The following is a 12500-nucleotide window of genomic DNA, read 5'->3' as shown; positions in this document are numbered from 1 at the left end:
TTGATACTAATTTATTTTATGACCACCTACACCTAGACAATAATTTGGAGTGAACTCTTTTAATATAAGAACGTAGGCTATAGATAGTTTTGAATATATGCCAAAGTTGTTTTTGAGTTTATAGGCTACTATTTATTCATTCACTCGTTTTGTTCAAGCATAGACTGTATAGTCTAGATGTGTTCAAGAGTGAAGCCAATCAAACTCGCAATTGATTTCAAACCATTAGCATTGTTATTTTAAACGTAGGCCTATGCTTTCATTATTCTCCAATTTCTGTAGGCAATCTATTTTTTTCTCTCGATGTTAAATTTGATGACTTTCGATGAAAATCCTGTAGATGGCGCTTGCATCTATCGAACAGAAATTGTCTAGTATTGTCTTAATTTTACGACATATATCGTCTTTTCGTCAATCTACTGTTTTGGTCTACTTTTCTACCTCGTGCACGAGCAGAGAGGAAGACCTCGCTTGAATAAACTAGGCCAAGATGCCGCTAACTTGAGTTAATGGAACGGCTTCAGCCCCAAGTGAAAGTCTACGCTAGTTCAAGCCAGGCTATTTCTGTTAAGCGCAGCCTTCATTAGCTAGGTTGATGGACTATCCCCCAGCACTTTGGTCAGCTGTTGTTGTTTTTAAATGGCTTTATAAATAAATGTGACTTGACTTGACTCAGTGCTTTCTTTCGGCAACAACGTTTCACACGAGATTCACTTGACATCCCAGAGAGTTCTGTTTTCCCAAGGCGCCTGTATATAGGCTATGTGAACCAGACGTGAATGGTAATGTGTTTATTTTTAATAAACTGCCTGTACACTTACAAAGTTCTCAATGCTTCGGTTTACATGTAGAGACCCTCATTATGCTACCAGTGTGGTGCTAATTTGAGCCTTGTTAGTGGTATAGAAATAGCGATTTCTTTTTACTGTAAGTGTGCCCGAAGGCTACCTTAAATAAGCGGGTTGCAATAAAACTGGTCACATTCGACTAGCATGAAAACAAATCCCAGCGAACGGTCGAACTCGGTAGCCTACACATGTGTTATTAACCCCTAGGTTCATTATGCGCCGGAATTGTCTAATGTAGACGGACACTCAGAATGCTCTATTTGGAAATAGGCCTACTCTGCAGAGTTCTGATGGTATAATTCCCATGTCTATATGACTTTACCTTCGGAAAGGAGGGGAACAAGGACTATGCCAATAGACAGTATGTGCTGTCCAAATTTCTCTAAAAATTCCTCTCTCTCAAAATGCTGACACCAAAGTCAGCTTAACTGGTAAGAAGAGATCGCAGTCACATGCTTAGGCAAATTTGGCCGGTCTGATTAAAAGCCTTTCACTTTCTTTTTAAGTGTGTGTGTGTGTGTGTCCGCTTATGCATCCTTGCCGCTCCATGTGAATGAGTTCAAATTTAATTTCCGATCTCTAATTTGCCCGGTGTTTTTTTTCTAGCCCATACCGACGTGGAGAGGAGGGGTGCTCCGTCTTTGAGGGTAATCAGTCTGTTTAATGAACGTACCTGCTCCCCCACGGGGCGGTGCAAACGGTTTGGTTTTTCTGGTGCGTGGGTCCGCCTTTGATTGACGGCATGATTGTCTCCCCCTGAGCCTGTGTTCTGTGTTCTCCGCCTGACGCGGCTGCGCTGCCGGGCCTTTGAACGCTGATCTGAAACCCGCGCCCCAGCCTCTCCGCACAATCGCGCTGCCTTTGTAATTCTCCGCTTTTATCCGTCTGCAGCGCGCCGAGCCAGAGTGGGGGCCCGATCTTCCTGGAGCGCTGATGGATTTCCCTGGTGGTGGGGGGAAGGAGCTGAAAGCAGGGAGGGCGGTAAGGGGGGGGGGGAGTGCATGGGGGAGGAGGCGGCGGCGGCGGAGGAGGAAGGGCGGGCGGGTGAGAAACGATCCGAGAGGCTCTTTTCCAACAGGCTCGGCTGCGAAGCGCTTCGACTGCCGCAGGAGAGAGAAATCACTGAGGCGGCAGAGTCGCTTTTAAGACTCGGCGGCACGACACGCAGCACCTTACAAAGAAAAGGGAATATGAAAACGAGGGAGAAAATCATGATGGTTAATCTTGAAGGCTGACTCTCCAGACTTCAACGAGCGAACAGTACAGACGGCAGAATGCGCTTAATATTGGTGCTTCCGAACAAGAACTGAGATTTTTCGTGTTTATACTGATAATTTGGCCTCTTTTAAATAAACACACACACACCCACACACACACACACACATGCGCGCGCGCAAACCTATTTAAATATTCTCTCTCTCTCTCTCTCCAAAGGCAAACCCAAAGCTTAAGTAAACTCTTCACAGTTGCAAACAAATGGTTGGGGTGGTGGTAAATAACGAAATAAATCGACTCTATACACGGAATCTCAATTAGCGCGCCCCTGCCTCGCATAAATGACAAGCCACCTTCTCCACACGTGCAGAATCGATCAATTAATTAGGCGGCAGTCTGCAGATCCGGCGGAGGTCCTCAATCACCGCAAAGCCCCGACAGCACCAGGGCCCGGTGCGCCGCACAAACCCGCTCCTCGCTAGCTCGTCAGCGAAATGAATAATTCCCAGTCCGGAGGGCTTCCCGGACCGGAGACAGGGAGAGTGCAATAAAAGCACTCGCCCCCACGGAGGCCAGCTGACTCAGACACTGCATACATCAAAATCAAAGGGAGGAAAAAACAGGAAACAGAAGAGGCATTGTGAATACAAAGGTGTTTGCAGTACACGAAAAGAGGGATTCTAAAGCATCGCCAGTGTAATGGAATAGTTTTAGCAGCATTTTCTACTTCTACATATATTGAGTAGGCTACGTTATAGCCTAAAATAATTATTGGCTCAATTTAAGTCTTGTTAAATCCGCTTGAGTACAGAAATGTGAGAACATTCTGAAGGCTAGCATCATGGCACGGCACATTCAGCAGAGCAGGCCTACTGCACCCAAGCTCCCTCCCTCCCTCCGCCCTCCATCACACACACACAAACGCGCGCTGGCCCGCACACACGCACGAACGCTGGAAAATTAATTCCGGCACGGAGGGGGAGTGCTGTCTGCGAATACTAATATCACCGTGTCCAAGGATTCTGGTTGCTGCTGCCGAGGCAGTCTCTCTCTCTCTCTCTCTCTCTCTCTCTCTCTCTCTCTCTTCCTCTTTTTCTCCCTCTCTCATATCCCTACCGCGGCTCTGCTGTCGCGAGAGAGCGAGCGAGAAGTGAATGGGGGAAGGGTGGGGGCACGCTTAACTGCAGCTTAATACCTCCAATACCACGCGCCCTAATGAGACACTAACGATCGACACACCATTATCGCCGGCTTCCTCTTCCTCCGCTCGCCACGTCACTTGCTGCCGTTCATCACGGGCGGACACACTTTTGCCGCGGATGATATGCGTATTAAAGGTCACGCGGCAGCTCTTGTAATTGGCCTCCGCTCTTTCCCATGGGAAGGGGGGGGGGTTGGCTGAAAGGCAGGCAAGACGCACTCATCCTGTACACCTTTGTTTTACAGGGTCTATTTTGCATTTGTCCAGGAGCGCACCAGACCGCGCGTCAGTGTGTGTGTCTGTGTGTTTGTGTGATAAAGAGAGAGGAGGGGGGCACGCACAGCCTGACCTGTTAATTTGCTAAATCCAACCCACACTGATTTTTGTGTGACTTTTTATCCCATACAGTAGGCTAATGCAGGCAATAGAAAATGGCTATTTGCGGGAGCCACAGCCTGGTGGTGTGAGGGTGTGGTGGCCGATTGTTCATTACTAGAAAAAAATATTTGAGAGTTAAAAAGAAAAAAAAAGACTTCATGGATCTGCTCAGCCTGCTCTTCCCCATAGCCTGTCCAAAGGCTTTCTGTGTGCAATATCTGTGGAGTTAAGCGCAACATTTCACTGATGGCTCTCGGTAGCGCTGACACATTGCATTATGTCCAGGGCCGCTTTTCACACGTCTCAAATTCCTCTTATTATTGGGAGCAGAGGTGAGAAATAGCTGCCTGCACTCATGGGTGTAGCCTAGTTAGACCATCATCCTACCAAGCAGCCAAAGCACATACTGTGACGTGGGTTTGATCAATTATAATTATCTCCTGAAAAGGAAAAACAGTCAGTTGACCAAAGGAGACAGCCCGCAATTCCCCGACTAATTGGAATATGTCGAATATGTGTAGCCTAATGACTAAGGTAAAATAAGATGTGGGTAAACTGGATTCTGTGATCAATGCGGTATCAGATTTTTTTAAAAGGCATTCAGAACATGCTTTATGATGATGGTGATTATTATCCAATGTTTATAATAGGCTAGGCTACCGTATTAAATGGTTCCTATTGATGAGTGTACATCTTGTGTCTGTAGATACAGTGTGAATTTTACGTGTTAAAAGTTGCAATTGGTGAATAAACTCTTTCTAGAGGTGGATAAACTCTAATAGGCCTATAAGAGGTGGGTAAACTCTATTTCTGAAATTTCAAATTCAAATTTCAACTGCGTTTCAAATTTCTCCTTGCGTTTAGCCCCCACTACACCTTGGAGGTGTGGTGGTAAGACATTATGAAGATAGTGTGTGTGTGTGTGTGTGGCCTTCAGGGCGTGTGTAGCCTACTGGAGCACAGGTGCTAGTCCTTGTTCCTGTTATCTGCAGAGCTGCCAGCTTGCCAGCGTTGAATCTTAATTATTTGTGATTTGGTTGCCAGGCAGTGATGTCACTGATGTATTCATCAGAACCAGGTCATATTTTCCCGCTCCCCCGCTGGCATGAGCAGAGGGACACGAGCCGATCGAAGGGGAATGTGAACTACACTCGCCTTTTACGGGCTCTGCTTCGGAGTGTTATTCTGTATAGCCTACAATTTCATACTTAAATAAGCAAATAAGGTCTGCCTTGTGTCTGTAGTTGATTACCGGAGATGTTCCCCTTAATTGTCCATAAAAGAGGCTCAAGAGGCCGCCCCCCGTCGAAGATTGCTCTTTCAATACCGATCGAGGTAATATAGATTTATGTCATAATTGTTTCCAGTGGGAAAACTGAAACCTCGGTAGGTTAACTGTGTCGTCCCGTTGGAAATGCGCATGACTTGTTTCTGAAATGCAAAGCAGAGTGTCAGAGGAAGCCATCCTATCCGGCAGCGGAGGACAGGGATGTCTGATGCATCGGTAATGCGCCGACAGGAGTGAGGAACGAGCAAAGCGCCGATCCGTCTCGCTCTCTTTCTCCTCTGCGGAGGAAGCGAAACGCCTCCTCCCTCCCCCGCCCACACTCCCTTCCCTTCTGCCCCCCTCCTTCTCTCATTTTCCCTTTCTCCCCTCTTCTCTTCCCTCCCTATCTCTCTGCTTTCCTCCCTCTCGCTATCTTTCAACCTCCGTCACTCCGCGCTCAGCCGATATCAACCCCTCCCCGCCCCCACCGTCTCCCTCCTCGTCTGTTTTCGCTCCCAGTCGACAGATTAGGGGGTATTAGGCGTCTCAGCCGTTTTTAAAGAAAATGAGAGCGGAAGATGAGCGTTTGGAGCGAAGCTTTGCTCACACGGCCAGACCTCCGCAAATCCCGCCATTAAGAGCGGCAGGCTGCACGGGGGCCGCTACAAAACCGGGGGGATGGACAGCTTTGATAGATTGGGATCTAATGCCTCCCTTTACGACCGCAGTTATTAAAGAACGTAAGCGGCAAAGGGGCTCTAATTGATTATCTCATTTCCCCGGCACACGGAGCTCCGCGGGACCTTGAGAGGTGATGCCGGAGCACGAGTCCGAGGCGGGATGCTGCAATTGCCAGGACACTGTGACCCTCGTAACCTCGGAGGCACGTGGTGCCGCACACGCGCGAACCACATTCCTGACATACAAATACGGTGACATTCTATATCCCTGAATCACACACAGTAGCGAACATAACACAAAGATTTTAGGATTTTATTTGGATCCCCATTAGCTGATGCAGAAAACATCAGATACTCTTCCTGGGGTCCACACACAACATAACAAGAAAGAAATCAACATACAAGACAACAGGTATAAAAACAAACAAACAAAAGAAAGACAGAAAGACAGATCACACACACACACACACACACAGTGGGTACCCAGTATATCGTTACAGCTAAATTAGCTTATATTTTAACTATACTATCAGCAGTTATATTCCACAGTAGAATCCTTATTTAAAAGCCTGGTCATGTTAGGCTACCAGTTGTAGTTGCCAGTTTGTGTGGCTAGTTATTTTGCCTACTTATTATGTTTATTACGTAACTATGTTTTACACTGGCCTTTTTTGGGGTTCTGTATTGGTAGACAGCCTTGATAACTTAGCCTACCCGACACATCCGCTCGCTTGTCCCTCTTCGGTCCAAATAGCAGATGTCACCAAAATATTGATGGTGACTAGTCACCAGTGTCCCCATCTAAACATACACCCATGCCTTGTACACCATCACACACCAGCATTCCAATTCCTCACCAAAGGTACTGGAAAGGAAGGAATGCTTCATTGGCAAATGTTCCATTTTGGTGTATGTGGGGGGTGTGTGTGTTTGTGTACATTTTTCTATATGCACACTTAGTGTAACTCTACTCTGTGTTTCTGAGTGTGTGTGTGTGTGTGTGTGTGTGTGTGTTTGTTTAATGATGTGCGTGTGTGTGTGTGTGTGTATTTAATGGTGTGTGTGTGTGTGTGTGTGTGTGTGTGTGTTTAATGGTGTGTATGTGTGTGAGTGTGTGTGTTTAATTGTGTGCATGTGTGTGTGTGTTTGCATGAAGCCCGCGTGTCTGATGGGGCTGAGGTGAACGCAGGCAGGAAATGTGCCGTCGCTGGCTCAGGGGAAAATGTCTTCCGCACCCACCAGCAGGTGTACAGCAGATAACCACACACACACACACACACACACACACAGATGCTGAGGCAACTCCTTATATGCCCACCCATCCAATAACCCCCCCCCCCCCATACACACACACACACACTGAGGAAACTCCCCTTGAACCATTTAAACACAAACACCCCCACACACACACACACACACTCACATATACAAACACACACACACACACGCAGAGAACTCCCCCTCTTTCCCATACACAGACACACAGAGCTTTCCTTCCTCTCCGTGCCGTAAACACACACACACACACACACACACACAGACACATACACACACACAGCAGCCCTCCCAGCTCTGGCTGTGTCTGAAACCGTTGCCTGCAGTGCTATCTCTCTCTTTCTCCTGCTCCCCACCCCCACTCCTGCTCTCTCTACCTCCCCCGCTCTCCCTCCCTCGTTCCTGCCTTTCTTTCTAGCCTAGCGCTCCTTTTTTTCCCTCTCAAGCACACGCGCACTCGCGCTCTCTCTCTCTCTCTCTCTCCTTCCACCCTCCTTCACTAACTGTCTCCCCACTCTCTATTTTTCTCTCGCTCCTGCTCTCCCAGCACTATCTCTCATTCTCTTTCTCTCCCTCCCCCTCTCTCCCCCCCCCTCTCTCTCTCTCTCTCACATGCGCGCCAGGCTGCCACTCCACTTACCCGCCCCCTTTCCCTCCGTTCCTGCCTCTCCTTCTCTCTCCTCTCGTACGCTGCACTTTCCCTCCTCCGCTAACTGCCTCTCTGCTTCGCTCGCTCTTCCATTCTCTCTCTCTCTCCATCTGTCTCTCTGTCACTCGCTCGCCGGTACGCTCTCGCTGTCTCTGTGTCCATTCCCTCCTTCAGTATGTGTGTGTGTGTGTGCGTGCGTGTGCATGTGTGTGTGTGTGTGTGTGTGCATGTGCGTGTGTGCTTCCATGGAGCTGTGACGCACATTGGCAGCGTTCACAGCCTGCCACATCGGTTATCACAGCCGTCAATCGCAGTACTGTGACACCGCCTCGATGGCTGCGCAATAGGGAGGTTGTGTGTGTGTGTGTGTGTGTGTGTGTGTGTGTGTGTGTGTGTGTGTGTGTGTGTGAGGTGCCCTCAGCTGATCACTGTGCACTCAGAGCAACACCTCCTCTAGGGCTCACATACACAGCTGGGCCCACCACAACGCCCGCAGCCCACACACACAGACACACACACACACAAACAATAGACACAATCAGGCACACTCTTTTGCACAGACACAAAGGTGCACACACTGATTTACACATAGACACAAAGAGGAAAGTAAATATGTTCTTGTACACAGACACTACACAAAGAGAAGATGTAAAGAGCATTTTCAACATAAATGAAAGCATTATATGGATATCCTAGGGTAGATGAATTTGTAACATTAACCTGTACTGTATTACAACACACAACATTACAATTTGCTATTGAACATTCATGAAGAAATATTAACATTAAAACAATGAAATTACAGATCACTCTGACACAGAATGTGTTTCTTTCTTTCTGCCTTTCTCACACACACACACACACACACACAGTTTTGGCACTAGAAATATGAGGCATAGTGTCAACAGTGTGCACACGAGTCTGGAAAAAGAAGAGTCACTGAAAACAAACATCGGAATTCTTGTTCTATTCCATCACCTGCTGTTTATTTATGTATCCACGGTAGCATAGCCAGGTGTCACAATGAGGTCTACTGCTTATTTGAGCCACACATTCTTCTGGAGCCGTAACCTGATAGCCTTGCATTATGAAGGCCTGTCACTGGATGGATGGTCCACAGTTGAAGTGTTGCAGGGTGTATGTAGCGGAGCAATAACAAATATCCTGGCACATCTGTCCTTTGGGAAGGTAAAAGAAAACATAGCTGCGGTTGCCTCCTGTGTGAGCTCTGAATTTTGACTATAGCTCAGTTTTTCTTTTCAGCTTTCTCAGTCTTTTTGTGACGTTTCTCTTTAGTGTATCGAGTTATCAGCAGTCCTCAAGGTTGCACTGACCACAGCTTGGAAGAAATGAGAGAGAAAGGTGCTGCTAAAAGCAGTAGCCAGTTCTAACGGTTCGTAATCAGATGTGCGTGAGAGTGTGCAGATTAATCACTGCTCGTAAAATGTCACTCTGTTGCTGTGAGCAAAAGGTGACCCTGACATCATGACCAAAGAGCAAGCTCCTGCTTAATAGAGAAATGTGCCCTTTATTTTCAACTTATGTCTAATCTACATGTCTACAACTCAAAACAGAAGGTAGATGACGTTGTGCCTTGACAAAATAAATAAAAAAAAATCTACATGGTTGATATGTGTGCACTATTTCATTTACCATATCTCACAAAAGAGAAGAAGTGTACAGTTGTTTTCTTACACATTTGTGGTAGAAAGAATTCACTGAAAAATAGGAAAGGCCCTCAAACAGAAATCTGTGGTATGCCCAATTCTCATTGAGAACAGTGATACCCTCTCTGTCTGCCTTTTTTACATCATTTCTCTATCTCTCTGACATCCTCTCTCACTCTGTCATCCTCACACTCCTTTCCTTGTGAAGTGAAAACGAACTCCAAGTGATCCCTGCAATATGACATCCTCTTTCTCAAAACCCTACCTTCCTCCTGTTCTCTTCTTTCCCTGTCTCTTGCTTTCACTGAGGATCGCCCACGTGACACGTGCGTTGCGTGTCTGTTCCATGGCTGCGTTGGATTTTATATGTACATTTATACCAGAAACAGCTGCTGTGGCCAGTCTGCCTATTAAAACATCTCTTCATTGTCTGTTTTTAATGGAAATGCTTCCAACACGCTTGTGTGTCACGTGAAAAATAAGTGCCGGTTTTCTAGCAAGCACGCGTTTTCAACACGGCTCGAGCCGCGCCTGAGACATCCGTGTCACACAGTTGGTGCGCACGCTCTAACCTGTGAACATGGCCGGCGAAATGACAAGACACACAGCTGCCACGTTTGCGGTCTTAATGGGGCCTACTCTTTCAGTACGTGTTATCACAAGCTCTGCGGTTTGTGCTTCCATAAGTGCTGTGTCATATCTTCTCTCAAGAACTTTCATGGAGAAAAGATCACGTTTCATTCATCTAGATAACCGTTGAATGTATATGGACATATTTTTCATGTTCATTGTGTTTTCTCTTCCTCAATTCCAAGTCACTCTGTTATCATTTCCAACTATCGCTTTTTATGCAAAATTCAAGTGTCTGTTGGATTATCCCACAGGAGATTTGGGGATTTCTGCGATGTTTAGGGTAATCCCAAAATCCCTGCCAAGGATAAGGCATTGCATTGTGCTTGTCTATCCAGGGCTACAAATGCACAAATGATCAAATCCAGTGAACATACTTGACAGATTGATGGTCAGTGATTGTGTGAACATATGTTGTTGTTGTTGACAAATATAAGCACATCTATTTGTTCGTTGTTTACATCTTACATTTCCATTTCAGCATCAACATTTCAGGAGCACGTGTACAGCCTGGTCAGTTACTTTTGAACATATTGTTTCTTTAGGTTAGCTATTTAATAGGCTCAAGAAGTGAGTACTGGTATGTTTCCCTTAATATCCCTGGCTTGCCTCCATGGCCTGTGTCTGCATCTATGTCTGCTTCTCACACACACACACACTCACACACACACACACACACACACACATTCACACATACACACACACACACACACACACACACACACAACACAAACACACACTGGCTCGGCTTTGCTAAAATTCTGCCTGTGGGACTCATAGATTCCTGCGGAGGAGGCTTCCCTATCAGTGAGTCGTGCGCGGTGTTTCCTCGTACCGCCACCCGCACGGAGCCAAAGTGGCTTCTGCCAGAGGACCTGCCGTGACACTGATGTCATCATTCCTCCCGCTGCGCTGCCGTATGCTCGTGTGTGTGTGTGTGTGTGTGTGTGTGTGTGCATGCGTGCGTGCGTGTGTGTGTGTGTGGATGTTTGTCCTGGAAAGTTCTGGTCTGGTAGCTGCGCACATCTGAGTGTCTGAGGTTACTTTGCTCCATTCAGTTGGTGTCTGCTGTGAAACACCAGATCTGAGCTGTGGTTTTGCATGAAAATATGATTTTTAAAATGTCCGTATAGCTTTGGTAGTTCTTGGCTGTTCTTTGGTACTAACACAGCTGAACTGTGACGGTGTTTCTGTGCACGTCCTCAGCATTGTTTCTGAGCATGTGCATGTTTGAGTGTGTCGGTGCCGCTGCTCTCTAGTGTGCTTTCTGAACAGCCTGTTTGTTTATGCATTCATACGTATGCACTTATGCTTTCCTTTTTCCCTCTGTTCCGTTTCGTATTCCGTATGAGTGTGTCTATGCGTGTGTGTCATTGCGCTGTTGTTCCATGTGTGTGTGTGAGTGTGTGGGCATGTGTGTGCGTGTCTCTGTGCAGATGCCGGCGTGTGACCGTGTAGTGCCTGTCAGGAGGTGACTAATAGCTCAGGAGGGAGACGAGGCTCAGCGCTCACTTCCCCTGGTGCACCCCCCCCCCCCACACACACACACACACACACACACACCCCACAACCCCCACCCCCTTCTCCTTCTGGAGCTGTCGAGTCCCCCCCGCCCCACACACACACACACACACTCCCCACCTTCCTGCCTGTGAATATTAATGGCTCTGAGTGCGCTCGCTGGAGCCCAGTCCCCCCCCCCCCCCCCTCTCCGCTGCCACCCGGGGGAGTTTGATTGACAGGCCGGAGGGTAACTAAGCGATTAGCTCCACCGGCGCGGCGTGTGCAGCCGAACGTCGGCGTAGAGACGCGGGGTCAATTGCAGGGGGCACTGTCTCCCAAAGGGTCACCTCTCCACCACCCCCTCTACCCCCTCCCCCCCCGGTTGACCCTCCGCCCACCTCCCCCTGAGGGGGGCGACCAGGAACTCCCAGAGCGCCCCTCACCCCACCCCATCACAGACGGCCGAGCGGACGTTCCAGTGTTCCGTCTCAGTGGGCTGTTCAGTGGGCCGGATTGGTCATGAATTATGGATTTTCTAATCAGTGTGTGTGAGAGAGCCGTGCAACCGGACTGCTGCCGCCACAGAGCTTGGCTGCTCTCACTTGGAAGCCGTCGCTTGTGTCACATGTCCCCAGGGGGCACCCGTAGAATAACACTCAGTGGGCACCCATAGATTACTGCCCTGTTCCTTTTAACACCCGTAGAGTACTACCCTGTGGGCACCTGTAGAGTCCCTGTGAGTCACCTGGACATTTCCTCTGTCAAATGTTTCTGTTGTTGCTCACCTTGCGAGCTGTTTTCATGTAGATTGTCCCCAGATGTTGGGAGACCATGTCTCTGTGTGTGTGTCGGTGTGTCGGTGTGTGTTGGTGTGTGTGTGTGTGTGTACCAAGCATCCAACCCTGCCGAAGATGACCATCTCGGCTTCACCCTTTCCATTGCCCATAATTCTAGTGTTTTTTTGAGCACACTGTAAGCTGTGCTTGTTTATCCTCAGTGTTCAAATGTTTTATTTGTTTCCCCTGATTGTATTAGACTTGCATGTGAAGCCTGTAATGCCTTGAGCCTGACACATCCCTCCCCCACTCCCTCACTGTCTCTCCCTCTCCCTCTCCCTCTCCCTCCCTCTCTCTCTCTATCCCTCTCTCTCACGCACTACTTTTCCCCCAACAGAAAAAGAAACCCAC

This window comes from Alosa alosa, chromosome 23 (assembly GCF_017589495.1).
Source record: "Alosa alosa isolate M-15738 ecotype Scorff River chromosome 23, AALO_Geno_1.1, whole genome shotgun sequence".
Taxonomy (NCBI): domain Eukaryota; kingdom Metazoa; phylum Chordata; class Actinopteri; order Clupeiformes; family Clupeidae; genus Alosa; species Alosa alosa.
Note: the sequence above shows the minus strand (reverse complement) of the source record.